The following is a 12,260-nucleotide window of genomic DNA, read 5'->3' as shown; positions in this document are numbered from 1 at the left end:
TAAGAAATTGCGTACTGATATACCTTGGGTTCTTATTTTACAGTTAATTTTACTAATTATCTGATGTGCGTAACCATTACCTGTACATTTAACATTTTGAGTTCCACAATAACCCTGTTTTAATGCGCAGTGTATCAGGTTAGGTAATTTATTGTTCCTAAAATAGGTTCGTTGTCCTTTTCCTTAAGAAGACAAATACGCAGCTTTCATTTGAAGAAGTACATTGATTGTAAGGAGCAAAACATGAAACAAGAATTCTCAAGTTTATCTTGTTCAAGCTGTATCAAGTTCAAGGGAGCCCTGTGAAAATGACCATTCCAGTGGTTCCCTTGCCAAAATTTAGCATTACATTTGAGCATTCTAGAAAAGCTATCTTAAAAAAATGAGTGTGCCACAGCCTCTTAAAGACAGTAATGTTGCCCTCCAACTATTTTTGAAAAAGCGAGCCAGTTGTATCAGGGTGGCCATGGTCCCTCCTGGACCCCCAATGGGGGCGCCACTGTGAAGAAACTTAAAGAAGCACCAAAAAGACAAGAACCCTGGAAAAACACCCACTTGATTATGCTAACTGAGACTCATATTAGCTCTGGCTTAACTTAGGAATGCATTTTGCATGGTGGATTGTGTCCATATTTTACAGTGGAGTTGAGCAATCGCACAATTACTTTATGGCTAGTATGAACAGGAGTGATCACCGCAGCAATGTCGGTATTAAAAAAAATCCAGCCCTATCTAGTGTTTTGAATGACATCCACTTTCCACTTGTTCTAATTTCCCTGCTAATCTCACCTGACTGATGGTGTCATAACGTGGACGCAATGTTCTCATGATATTCGTGACAAAAAGGCATTTTGTAAATACTACACAGAACTCTGTATTTAAAGGATTATATGGGTTTCTAATGTTGCAGTCATGCCAACAACCTGCTTTTTCCATCTCAGTCCAAACAGAGATCAGTGTGTGGAGCTGGTAGAGATCTCCTGCCATCGGCACTGAGGCGTCATGTAGTTGTGCTGTGGTTACGCACTGAGACATAAAGCCATGCAGGAGGTCCCTGGCCCCCTTTGTTTCCTGCCGTGATTGACAGGCAGCTTAATCCCAGAGAAGCCAAAGGAAATAGCATCAAGATGCACTTAATTATCCTTTTTTTCTCCTGCAGGCCTTTCTACCACATGTGTGGCGTGTATCTGAAATTACACTCCACGTATGAAAAGGATCAGAAATGATTCTCTTGCTTGTGTTAGCTTGCACTTCATACCAATTTGTGGAGTATATAGGAGAGTGTCATGCTGTTATTAGAGCTTACAGCGGAGAGGAACTAAATTATGAGTTGTCCCTACAAAGGTTTACATCAGACACTACACCCTCTGCTCTTTTGACTGTAAAAATGTGTGAAGAATGTAATAATGACACACGGTGTGCACCGTATGAACCGCTGTACTGACAGCACACGGGAGGTATGTCCCTGTGGCCATGCTGACATGAAAACCAAATAAGCAAGCATCAGCTACACAAACGACTTCCTGCTTTACGCCCAGCAAGCTATAATTTCTCCCCAAATAAAAGGATGTAAAAAGTTCTTGAAGTATATTGAGCCATTAGATGATGAGAAACTGTGATGTCTGAGGCCTGAAGCGGAGCGTGGGCGGAGAGGTCGAATCAACAGCTAATACAAGTCCTACATCCTGTTTCAGTTTACTGCATGAACAGCACAGATCATTCTTTACAGAGACAGCAGGTACGCTTTAAGTGACGCATACATTCCTGTGTAGAATTTGTTCATTCTTGATGGTTTCATCACCTCACACCATTCACAGTTGATTTAGGCCGAGGAATGTGGTGGATCATCCCGCAGCAGAGAGGAGGGCAGTTGGAGGAACCTGAAAACAGTTGTGACAGTCATGCTAAAATAAGTCTGAGTAATGAACAGCCTGATGACAGACTAATGCTATATCAATATATCTAAAACAATTGTGCCCTCCTCAAATGCTGTGAATGATGAATGAGAAGCATTTATAGGAACTTCTATTGCACAATCCCTGAGCTGTCATTACAGCAATAACCAGTGATGTTTCCTGTCCATGTCCTGTCCATACTGCTGATATTAGTGATTCTACCTTTCAGCTGATTAAAGCTAGATCTGTCTTTCCTGGCAAAAATCAATTGTGCACAGGAAGTGACGTACTTTCAATGTCTGTTTCCTTCTTTTTTATTTTTGAATAAATCAAAGATATTGATATTTATCATTCACAAAGATAAAGAAAAAGGAGAGACCTCAGACTCTGTTGTTGTTCTTTGTATCATGTTTTGCTTTTTATTTACCTAAAGGTGATGTATGATGCAAAATGCACATTTATATGGCTTTTAAATATAAATATGTGTCCCCGGTGTGCATGGGCGGATTATGAGACAATGGGCCTCTGGGCACTGATATGCCAAAGACACCAAGACCTACATAGGAGCAAGGCACACAGATTTTGTGGTGGTGTTGCCTCTTCTTTGTTGTTGTTGTTGTTGTTGTTGTTTTTGTTTTGCATCTCTTTGTTGTCATTTTGTGTCTGTTTGTGTTTGTTTGCTCCACTCCGAGTTCTATGTGTCTCTTTGCAGTTCCTTTACATCTCGTCATTTTGAGCCTCTTCCTGATAAATTTGAGCAACATTTTGCAGGTGAAGGCCATGTGGACCCCTGAGACTTTGGGCCCCTGGGCCTGTGCCCCTTAAGCCCCTTCAGCAGACCTGCCAACCTGTACGCATTTTGTGTACCAGGCACGCATTTTGACATCAAAGTACGCTGGTACGATTTGATGCTCTAAAAGTACGCATATCACTCGATCGCGCATTTCGCGGGTTTCAGTGTATTTGTCTATGCAAGATGTCACTCAAGTTAATACCCGGTGAATATAGGTGCGTAGACGGAATGAAAAGATTTCGGCCAATCAGATTGCTGCATATTGCCCCCCGCCCTCCCATCCACGGCTGACTAAGAAAGATGCGCTTGATTCAGTTCCATCCAGTTAGAGACAGTACACTGTCGCCCTCACCGTCAAGATAGATGAACCCTCTTCGCCCACACCTCTGGGTAGTCCTCAATGATGACTATCAATTCAAACAACGCTGACAGGTAAAATGACGTAAGAAATGCAAAAATTGAGAGCTTTGAGAGCTTCTGTCTGTAAGCAGTTAGCTTCTGTCTGTAAACAGTTAACTTTAGCTTGTGTCTGTTAGAGCTAGCTTCTATCTTAGCAGTTAGCTTCTGTCTGTAAACAGTTAACTACAGTCTCATAGCAGTTAGCTCTTATTAGCTCCTCACCGTCAGCTCAGACTGGAGTTACCGTGTGTTTAGTACGGTAGACGGTAGCACATTCTCACGCTCGTTTAAGAAATCTCACTCCACCACCGAGTCCTTTTTTATTTATTTTTTTACGCCCTCTAGTGTGTTCACTCGTGTGTGTGTGTGCGTGTGTGTGTGCGCGGGCACGTGTGTGTGCGCGCCCAACGGGGCCAAACTCCGCCGTGCGCGATACAGAGAGCAGGGGAGATTGTAAACGCGCGACCATGTAGAGACCGAAATGACACGCGGTCTGTAAATAAGATAAATAATGTAAGGCTATTTAGTTTGTTTAATAAAAGGACGAGGTATAGACCTGTTCTATAGGAAAGGTTACCTTAAGTGACTTCTTTGTGATCTGGCACTATATAGAAAATAAAATTAAATAAAATTAACTTGACCTTCAAGGGAGGGCGGGGCGGGGTGCCCCCCTAATAAAATGGTAGGGCAAACACTGAAGTAAATAGTGTCAAAGTCGCCTGTTGTTAATACATTGCTGGTGAGAATTGTACCAAGGTAAGCAAATTGCAGACAAATTTACATTCAACTGTGTAATGAAACCATGTGCTCTGCCTGAATAACTATAACACACTCATGATAAAAAGACTTTTTGTTTGATGAGCTAAATTTCTATAAGAAAAAAACAAGGCAATAAGAAGAGAGTAGTTCTAATCGGTGTCGTACTACACAAGAACATGATGAGGAATGCTAATGTAATGCACTTGTCTATGATCTATTATCTATTTCTGTATGAAATTGCATGAAAATAGGATTTCGCCATGTGATGTTTCAAAATTTTCTCGGGGGAGAACCCCCCGAATCCCACTTGAAATCTGTCTTTTTGTCACAACAGGACATATTACTGTATTTTTAAGCAGATGATCAATACTACCATCAGACTGATGAAATTGACCTTGATCTGCGCCATAAAACAAATATTGGGCGTCTATGGACGTATGTGGGGCTTAGGCCTATAGATATGAATATTTAAACGTACGCTTGTTTCTTCTGTTTGCCACATGTGCATATTGACTTTTATGGTAAAAAAAACAAAACAAAAAAGTGCCGCCGTGTCCACATATGTTCATGACCACGCACAAGTGTCTGGTAAGGTGGTACTCATAACCTTTCTTCAAGGTTGGCAGGTCTGCTTCAGTAATCAATTTATGCTGGCGTTTCTAGAGACCCCCAAAGTTTGAGGAAAGATTGTCCTCTCCCTTTTTCTCCTGCTCCATCTGTCACAACAAGCAAGTCTGCTTTGCTGCTGGATATGACGTTCTGTGGGGCCGTAGAACCTTCCAGCTAGGTAACCGTCCCTGCCAATGAAATACCTGCTGGATCTTCTTCACTGTCTGCCACTGTGATTTCCTCATGGACCATGGCAGGAGCAAAGCATGCTACTTGTTCTGTTGTTGGCTGCAAGAACCAACAGGAAGGTCTTAATTTATCATCTGAGGATGTAAAGACCCAGTGGATTAACTTTTACATACCATACCATTTCCATGTTGTTTTACTGTTTATTTTGCAGGTTAGCTTGTTGAATTAACCTTAGCATGTTGCGTGGCTCATGCAGCAAGCTAAATTGTAGGTTTGCCCACTGGATCAGTGTTGGATAAGTTACGTAGTACTGACAGAATCTGTGTGAATGTTACGCCTCATTTGAAGTCAGTTAAATAATGACAATAGTAGGGTGGATGTGTGTTGTCTCATGATGCTTTTTGTGAATCTTTATACCATTTCACACCAACAAACTCAGCTGGCTTTGTTGTTATCATAGACTGCATAAAATAAGTGGACATAGCCACCGTAATGTCACCCACTGGTTTGTGGACTACCATTTTGAAGCCTTGGTATTTTGGTATTTTGGCTGTCGCCATCTTGTTTTTTCAGAAACAGAAGTGACTATATTTGCACGAGAGGGTGGAACTGTGGAGGATATGCATTGCTACCTCTCTTTCCTGATTGACAGGTTGCCTTTTAGTGATTAGTCAATCACAAAATGAACATCCTGCTGTATTGGGGAGGACTTGAAGCTAGAGATTAAAAACTCATTAGAAAATGTTTACTGATGTAATAATTAAAGTAAATGTCACTGTACGATGTGACTTCTTTTTGAACCAGTGGAGCCACCTCTCTGACGTCTCCTCCTGAGAACCGGGAGCAGACAAGAAACCTGAGCTTTGTTTTCCTCTGAGGTCTGGGTGTGCTTACACTACCTGTGCAGAACCTGACCGCATGTTATCTTTACGTCCAATCATCTGTCTGTTTTCACGTATGCATTGCTTCAGCAAGGAAACTATTCTGCTCGCATTCATCAGGCACATATCTTTATGAGCTTTATGAGGAATTACTGAGATAAGACACGCTCATATTGTAAATGTGCATGACTCTGGAGTTTGCACCAAAAACTGCATGCGTCAACAGCCTCGATAGTTAATCACAGTGGAAGGAAGTCATTTTTTCTACCCAGAGGATGAATGCAGGAGCTAACTTTTTTTTCACATTCAGAACCTGCACAAAAAAGTCTTTTGATTTTTCAGTTTCGAGGTTCACAGTAAGGTCACTACAACAGCACAGCCTTATAAACTGTGGAAACTAGGAGATTAGTATAATAATGATGACTGCAAGGCTTAGTCATTCACGCTGGCAACATTAGCCCGGCATTGGATCAGTGAGCTCTCCGCTCTAAAACGACAAGTTTTAACAAGTGACAAGACATGGATTCTAAAGGGAAAAAAAGACCTCAGCTCACTTCTTTGCCAAATGTCATGCTTTGGAAGCCGAGGCAGCCCTGACTACTAGTTGCCTGTGAACATTATGCAGATCCTTTGTAAGTCTGTGTGACATATTAAAAGCCAGATTGCATGTCAGCTGTCAGGGTAATGATACTGCATAGAAAACAATAGCGACAACAACATTACTGTACCTGTGGGTTTGGTGACCTTTCATCTCGCTGCAGCCTCTGATGTTCAGACAAAGTCTGGCAGAGGTAAAAAGGGAGACAGAGATCAAAACCTTCTGAAGATCTATAATGCAATTATACTCTGCAACTTTTTTTTCTGGCTGAAAGAGATTCCTTTGTAGTTTGTTGTATGGGTCTCTGTGCTTTAAACCTGCCTGTAGTACTGGTGGGATGGGCCAACCACTTGTTATTGTTTAAAGAGCAATTATATAAATCTTTTAAGGACAGCAGTAAGCTGAGGCACTCTCACTATTTATCTCACCAAGTGGATTTGGGGAATTACGTCTACATTGGACAATTCTGGAAGTCACAGTTTATGTCCAATGTTTAGTGCCAGTGCTGGAAAGTAGTGACCTTCATGTAACAAGGTGGAAAAGTGAGGGTGTGGTGGTTGGGTGGTGGATGAGTCTATAGCGTGTCTGAGTTTCAAGCGGGGGAGTGGAGTCCTGCTACAGACCTGCAATTGACATTCCAGTTTTTTATTGACAGTAACCAGTATCTCTGCCAAACATTATTGGAAAAATGCTAATTGTTTTTGTGTTCTAGCAGAGTAAGACGACAAAATCTAAACTATTCTACTAGTACTAGTGTTGTCAGAAATATTGATTTATCAATGCATATTAATACTAAATGTTTGAAATACTTTCAGTGCTCATTTTCCGCATTATTGAAACCCCGGTACCAGCTACGCTTTCTCGCTCTCTCAGTGTCAATGTTTACTACAATTATTCTTCTGTTCTCTGCTACCAACCAAGACAAGTTGTGGTCATGTTAAAGCCTTGTTATATTTATTTAAAATTTTTAATTGTATGGCCCCCATGTCAATTTTACCCCATGGAATCGTGAATGGTGGCATTTTTCAAGGTTCTGTATAAAGTTAGAAATTCCAGTTTCGTAATAACACTTGTCTGTATGATAAATATAAGGCTACAGACAACAACCCGTTAGCTTAGCTTAGCATGAAGCACATAACTCCCAAAAACAGTGAATTGTTGTTGCGAACTAAACAACTGAGATGTAACATGTTAATTATTGAGTGATTTTGTTAACATTGTAGAGCCAGGCTAGCTGTTTCCATTCTTAAAATCTAAACTAACCAGCTGGTGGCTGTGGCCATAAAATTAAACCGCTGTAGCTCTGAACAAACAGATATGTGAGCGGTATCAATATTCTCATGTAACTCTCTACCAGAAAGCATTTGGGCAAATTTCCCCAAAATGTTGAAAACTGGTCCTTAAGCATTAGTATTTATTTGCCATAACCACAATCTTTCCCTAACCTTAACTGTGCTGTAGTTGCCATGCACAGATACTGGAGAAAGGGAGACTTAAAAAAACAAATAAAAAATATAAAGCTAGCAGATTAACTCTGATAAGACTTTAAAGGGATACTTTTACGATTTTCAACCAGCTTTGTATCCTAACAATGTGAGTAGTATGTGTGAATGAACCATGGTAAACTTATCTTCATCTTGCCAGCACCCAGATTTCCCTGCTCAATCTGGATCTGGAGAGTACAGATTGTACTTGCCCACTTTTGTCTGCCACCAACATGGACACAAAAGTTTAGAAGCGGATCAAGAGAGAGACCCATCAAATGTAAACCAAGGTTCTGTTACTGTATTGCCTATTTTGCACCTAAATTGTCTTCAGAAACATTTTAGTGCACTGTTTAGCTGTGATAGAGTGCCCCAGGAATGAGTCCTAAAACCCAGTGGTCTTTGAATGGGTTTTTGGTTCGATGCATGAAATAATATGTGGTTAACACAAGCTGAAGAGACATATGTTTTGTTCAGCAACATAAATACCCCACTGTGAATTTTGTAGCTTTTATGTGTCTTAAAAAAGGCAATTGCTAACACTTTACAGCCTTGATGTGGTAGGGATGTTAAATCATGCAACCGTGGTGTAGTTTGTTCATAGCCTAATGTTATCTTTTTACTTCTGGTGGTTACATTTAGGCTTCAAAAATTATGAAAGTGGTGTTCATTTGTCAACAAAACATGTAAGTATTATAAACATTTATTTGTCACAGGGCTCTGCAGTAACCCAATGGGAAAATCCTATAGGCCTTTTGATGAGGGCAACGCTAACTTCCGCATCAGCCTACAGAAAAACTGGAGCACTCTAAAGTTTGTGAATAGTAAGTAAGCTCCATACTGTTTCCTGTATTGGGGTAAAAATACTGAGATCAAATGCTTAAATTAGGCAGTGCTGATCAAATACTGAATGACACAAGATTCTGTTACTGTATTGCCAATCTCACATCTAAGATATCTTCAGAAATGTATTTTAGTGCACTGTTTAGCTGTAATAGGAGAGTTTGTCAACAGTAAGTTAGCGCCATATTGTTTACTGTGGAGACTGAAAATCTGAAATCAAACAGTAAAATGCTGATCAAATACTGAATGAACCAAGCTTATGTCATTGTGTTGCTTATTTTTCACCTCAAATGTTTTCAGAAACATATTTTAGTGTACTGTTTAACTGTAATGCGAGATTAGTTGTGACCAGTCGGCAGCCATGTTGATTTCATCATGTCACCCACCAGTGGGAGCAGTTATTCATCCAGTGCAGCATAGTGCATTCTGGTAGTTGTAGGTTTTCTGCTTCTTTAGCAACAGCGAATGGCACAGCCCTTTTACTCTGTTTTTTTCTGGTCACAAAGCACCAATGTAAAGAACTATAAAGAAAATTATTTGTGTCTTTCTACTTCTTCTATATTGTCAGTATTGTTAATATTGTAATTTTAATGTGGATTATGATCATGTGTAGCCTTACATGTAAATAAGAGAATGTAGTGAAATTGTGAAGCACTGCACCTGGTGAAAGCAAAAAGTTAAGCAAACACATGTGGGATCTAAGCTCATATTTCTCAGAATAAGAAAAATAAAGGCTATTTCTTCCGTCTGCTCCCTGAGATGTGCATTCTGCTTTCCCATGGTTGCCTCATGTTGCTTGTTGCTGTCCCCCCTCTATCATTGTTTAGACAGCTTGAGGCCTCCTCAAGAAGGGAAAGTTGATATTTATGTTGAGGCTTTCCGACTGACCATACTCAGGAGGAGCTTTTGCCCAGATTCAGTCAGCCTGCCACTGATACTCACTTTTATTCATAGCGCTTTGGGAAAGAACGGACAGGTTCAGACAGCAGCTCTCAGATTGAACAGGTGAGGCTTTCTCTGTGTCTTTTGTATCCCTCAAGCGCTGGCAGGCTGCATCACCAAACGCTCCAATAGCACACATTTTCCATGGAGCTCCTCTCAATGCTCCTCTTTTTCCAATTGATCTGGAAAGATGTTCCATCTCCATTTAGCCCTTGAGTGTGTTCCAGTGATAGCTAACTGCAGGAGCGGATCCCTGCTGCCGCCTGATTGGCTGAGAGTGTAGTTCAGCATGAGGTCAGAGGTGTCCGTCGGTGTCATCCTCCGCCCAGAAAAACACAGCTGGCCAGAGCAGTGATGTCAGACGGAGGATGATAATTAAATAACTGATGCTGGCCAAGCTGATTGACATGGAACTAATAGAGTAAGATCATGAAGCAATGTACAATAACAGCACTACACTGCAATGTTTGCAATCACAAATCAACCTAATCAATTACCAATTAAGAAAATGTAGTGTCATCTCTAACTCCCCAAAAAACTGTACTTGTGACTTTAAAGGATAATTCATGTTGATTGCAACCTGAGTGTTAATTTCATAGTTTTTGCTGTTATTTCTCTTGGTTATGATAACACTGTACTCGCATAAGTAAACAAGCCAACAGTTATGTAAACCAGTATATTTGAAGGTGAGTGCAGGTGAATAAAGAGTGTCTCTTTGCATCTCTTTGTGGTCATTTTGAGGCTCTTCCTGATCAGTATAACTGAGTGACATTTTGCAGGTAAAGGCCAGGGGATCCCTGACACTTTGGGCCCATGGGCCTGTGCCCGATAGGCCTGTTCAATAATCCATTCATGGATTTGACCCACAATGCCACTTCTGGTGTAGTTAGGTTAATGAAAAGGATCATGGTGCAGGTTAAAATAGGTCTGTTTGTTATGAAACTTAAGTGCATATGTAATGTAATGTTGTCATGTTACATACTTCACATAACATTGTGGCATTACGTGACGTTTAGTATGTTACTACTGTTACATACATTATTACATTACATACACTAATTAAGTTAACTTAACGTTGACTTTTAGTACCACATGGGACAAGAACAGCGGTCTCCTGGGTCAAAGTCCAGTGTTTATTTTTACTCATTGTTCTATATTGACCTTCTCACTTTAGAGACTTTGACCCTCTTTATATTGCATCACCTGAATTCATCCTTTGCTACTGCCACAATTACTACAGCCACTAGAGGTTGTTGCCTAACAAAAAGCATAAATGTTGGCATACTAATATACGCTGCTGGTACAAACAGCCTGTGGTGTCGGTACTTGGGGGAGGAAAGTCTTCAATAGTCCACAAATTGTCACAGATTGTGTCACATTGACACACCTTGTCTCATTGTCAACTATTGCCATTGAGACTATTTTTCCCCTTCAAAGCAGTTCTAGTGAAAACCGTTCACCATGAAGTCTAGATTATCCATCCATCCGTCCATCCATCCATCCATCCAGGGCCAGATTGCAGAGGCAGCAGGCTGAACAAGGTATTCCAGATGTCCCTCTTCCTGCAAATTTTCCCAGCAACTCCTGGGGGGATCCCAAGGTGTTCCCAGGCCAGATGAGATACATAATCCCTCAAGCGTGTTCTGTGTCCACTGCAGCATCTCCTAACACTTGGACATGATTGGAAAACCTCTAAAAGGAGGAATCCAGAAGGCATCCTGATCAGATACCCGAACCTCTGTTATTATTGAGTATACAAATCATAGTGACTTGATACCACTACAGTGAGATGAGATTTTTTTAAATCCTTTGCCCCAGCGATAGCTGTGATTGGAGGCATTATGTTTTCAGGTTGTCCGTTCATCTGTCCATTATTCCATATGTACATACATATAACGTGCGTCCATCTGTACGTCCTATTCTTTTGAAGGCAATAGCTCAAGAATGCCTGGACGGACTTTCTTCAAAATCACAAAATGTCCACTTGAACTCAACGATGAACCAATTGCAATTTGGTGGTCAAAGGTCAGTGTGACCTTGCATCTGTCTTGTTCTCGTGAATGTGATATCTCAAGAAGGCCTTAAGGGAATCTCCTCATATGTGGCGCAAATGTCCACTTGGACTCAAGGATGAACTGATAAGAATTTAGTGGTCCAAGGTCAAGGGTCCAGGTCACTGTGATCTGGTTTATCATATTTCTTGTGAATGCAATATTTCAAGAACATCTGAGGGAATAACTTCAAAATTGGATCAAAACAGTTCATTTCGACTCAAGGATGAACTGATTAGAATTTGGTGGTCAAAGGTCAAAGTCGCTGTGACCTCACAAAATATGTTTTTGGCCATAACTCAAGAATTCATACACCAATTGTGACAAAATTTCACACAAATTATGACATTTTATATCCAAATGGTCAAATGTCATCTTCGTTGTGACATCATAATGTTCTGCAAAAACACTTTTCTGGTCATTATTCAGCATCATATCTCAGGAACAGAAGGGGAGACACTTGGTCAGATACTGAAATGGTGACACTAATCTTGGGTGTCCACCTTGAAACTGTGCTGTTTGTAAAGCTCTTCTGTGCTGCTGGATGAAAGGTGTGTGTGAAGCTTCCACATTTCAGAATTTGTAACGTCTTTGCAGCACCAACCATATTTGAGGCATTGTCAGCTGTTATTCCTACAATATGAGTCTAGACAGACATGGATGTAAAGTGCAACTGCGACATGATTGGTTTGTGAAGGCATACAACCACCAGGCGGTAAATCTAGTTTTATTTCCCCTGTTAATTGGTTGAGCCAACTCAACAATGCCAGCCAATCAAAGGTTGTCCTATAATTTGCCCTATAAACACGCTTAGGTA

The sequence above is a fragment of the Epinephelus fuscoguttatus genome, linkage group LG1 (assembly GCF_011397635.1).
Source record: "Epinephelus fuscoguttatus linkage group LG1, E.fuscoguttatus.final_Chr_v1".
Taxonomy (NCBI): domain Eukaryota; kingdom Metazoa; phylum Chordata; class Actinopteri; order Perciformes; family Serranidae; genus Epinephelus; species Epinephelus fuscoguttatus.
The sequence above is the reverse complement of the archived record's forward strand: the minus strand, read 5'-3'. Positions refer to the sequence as shown.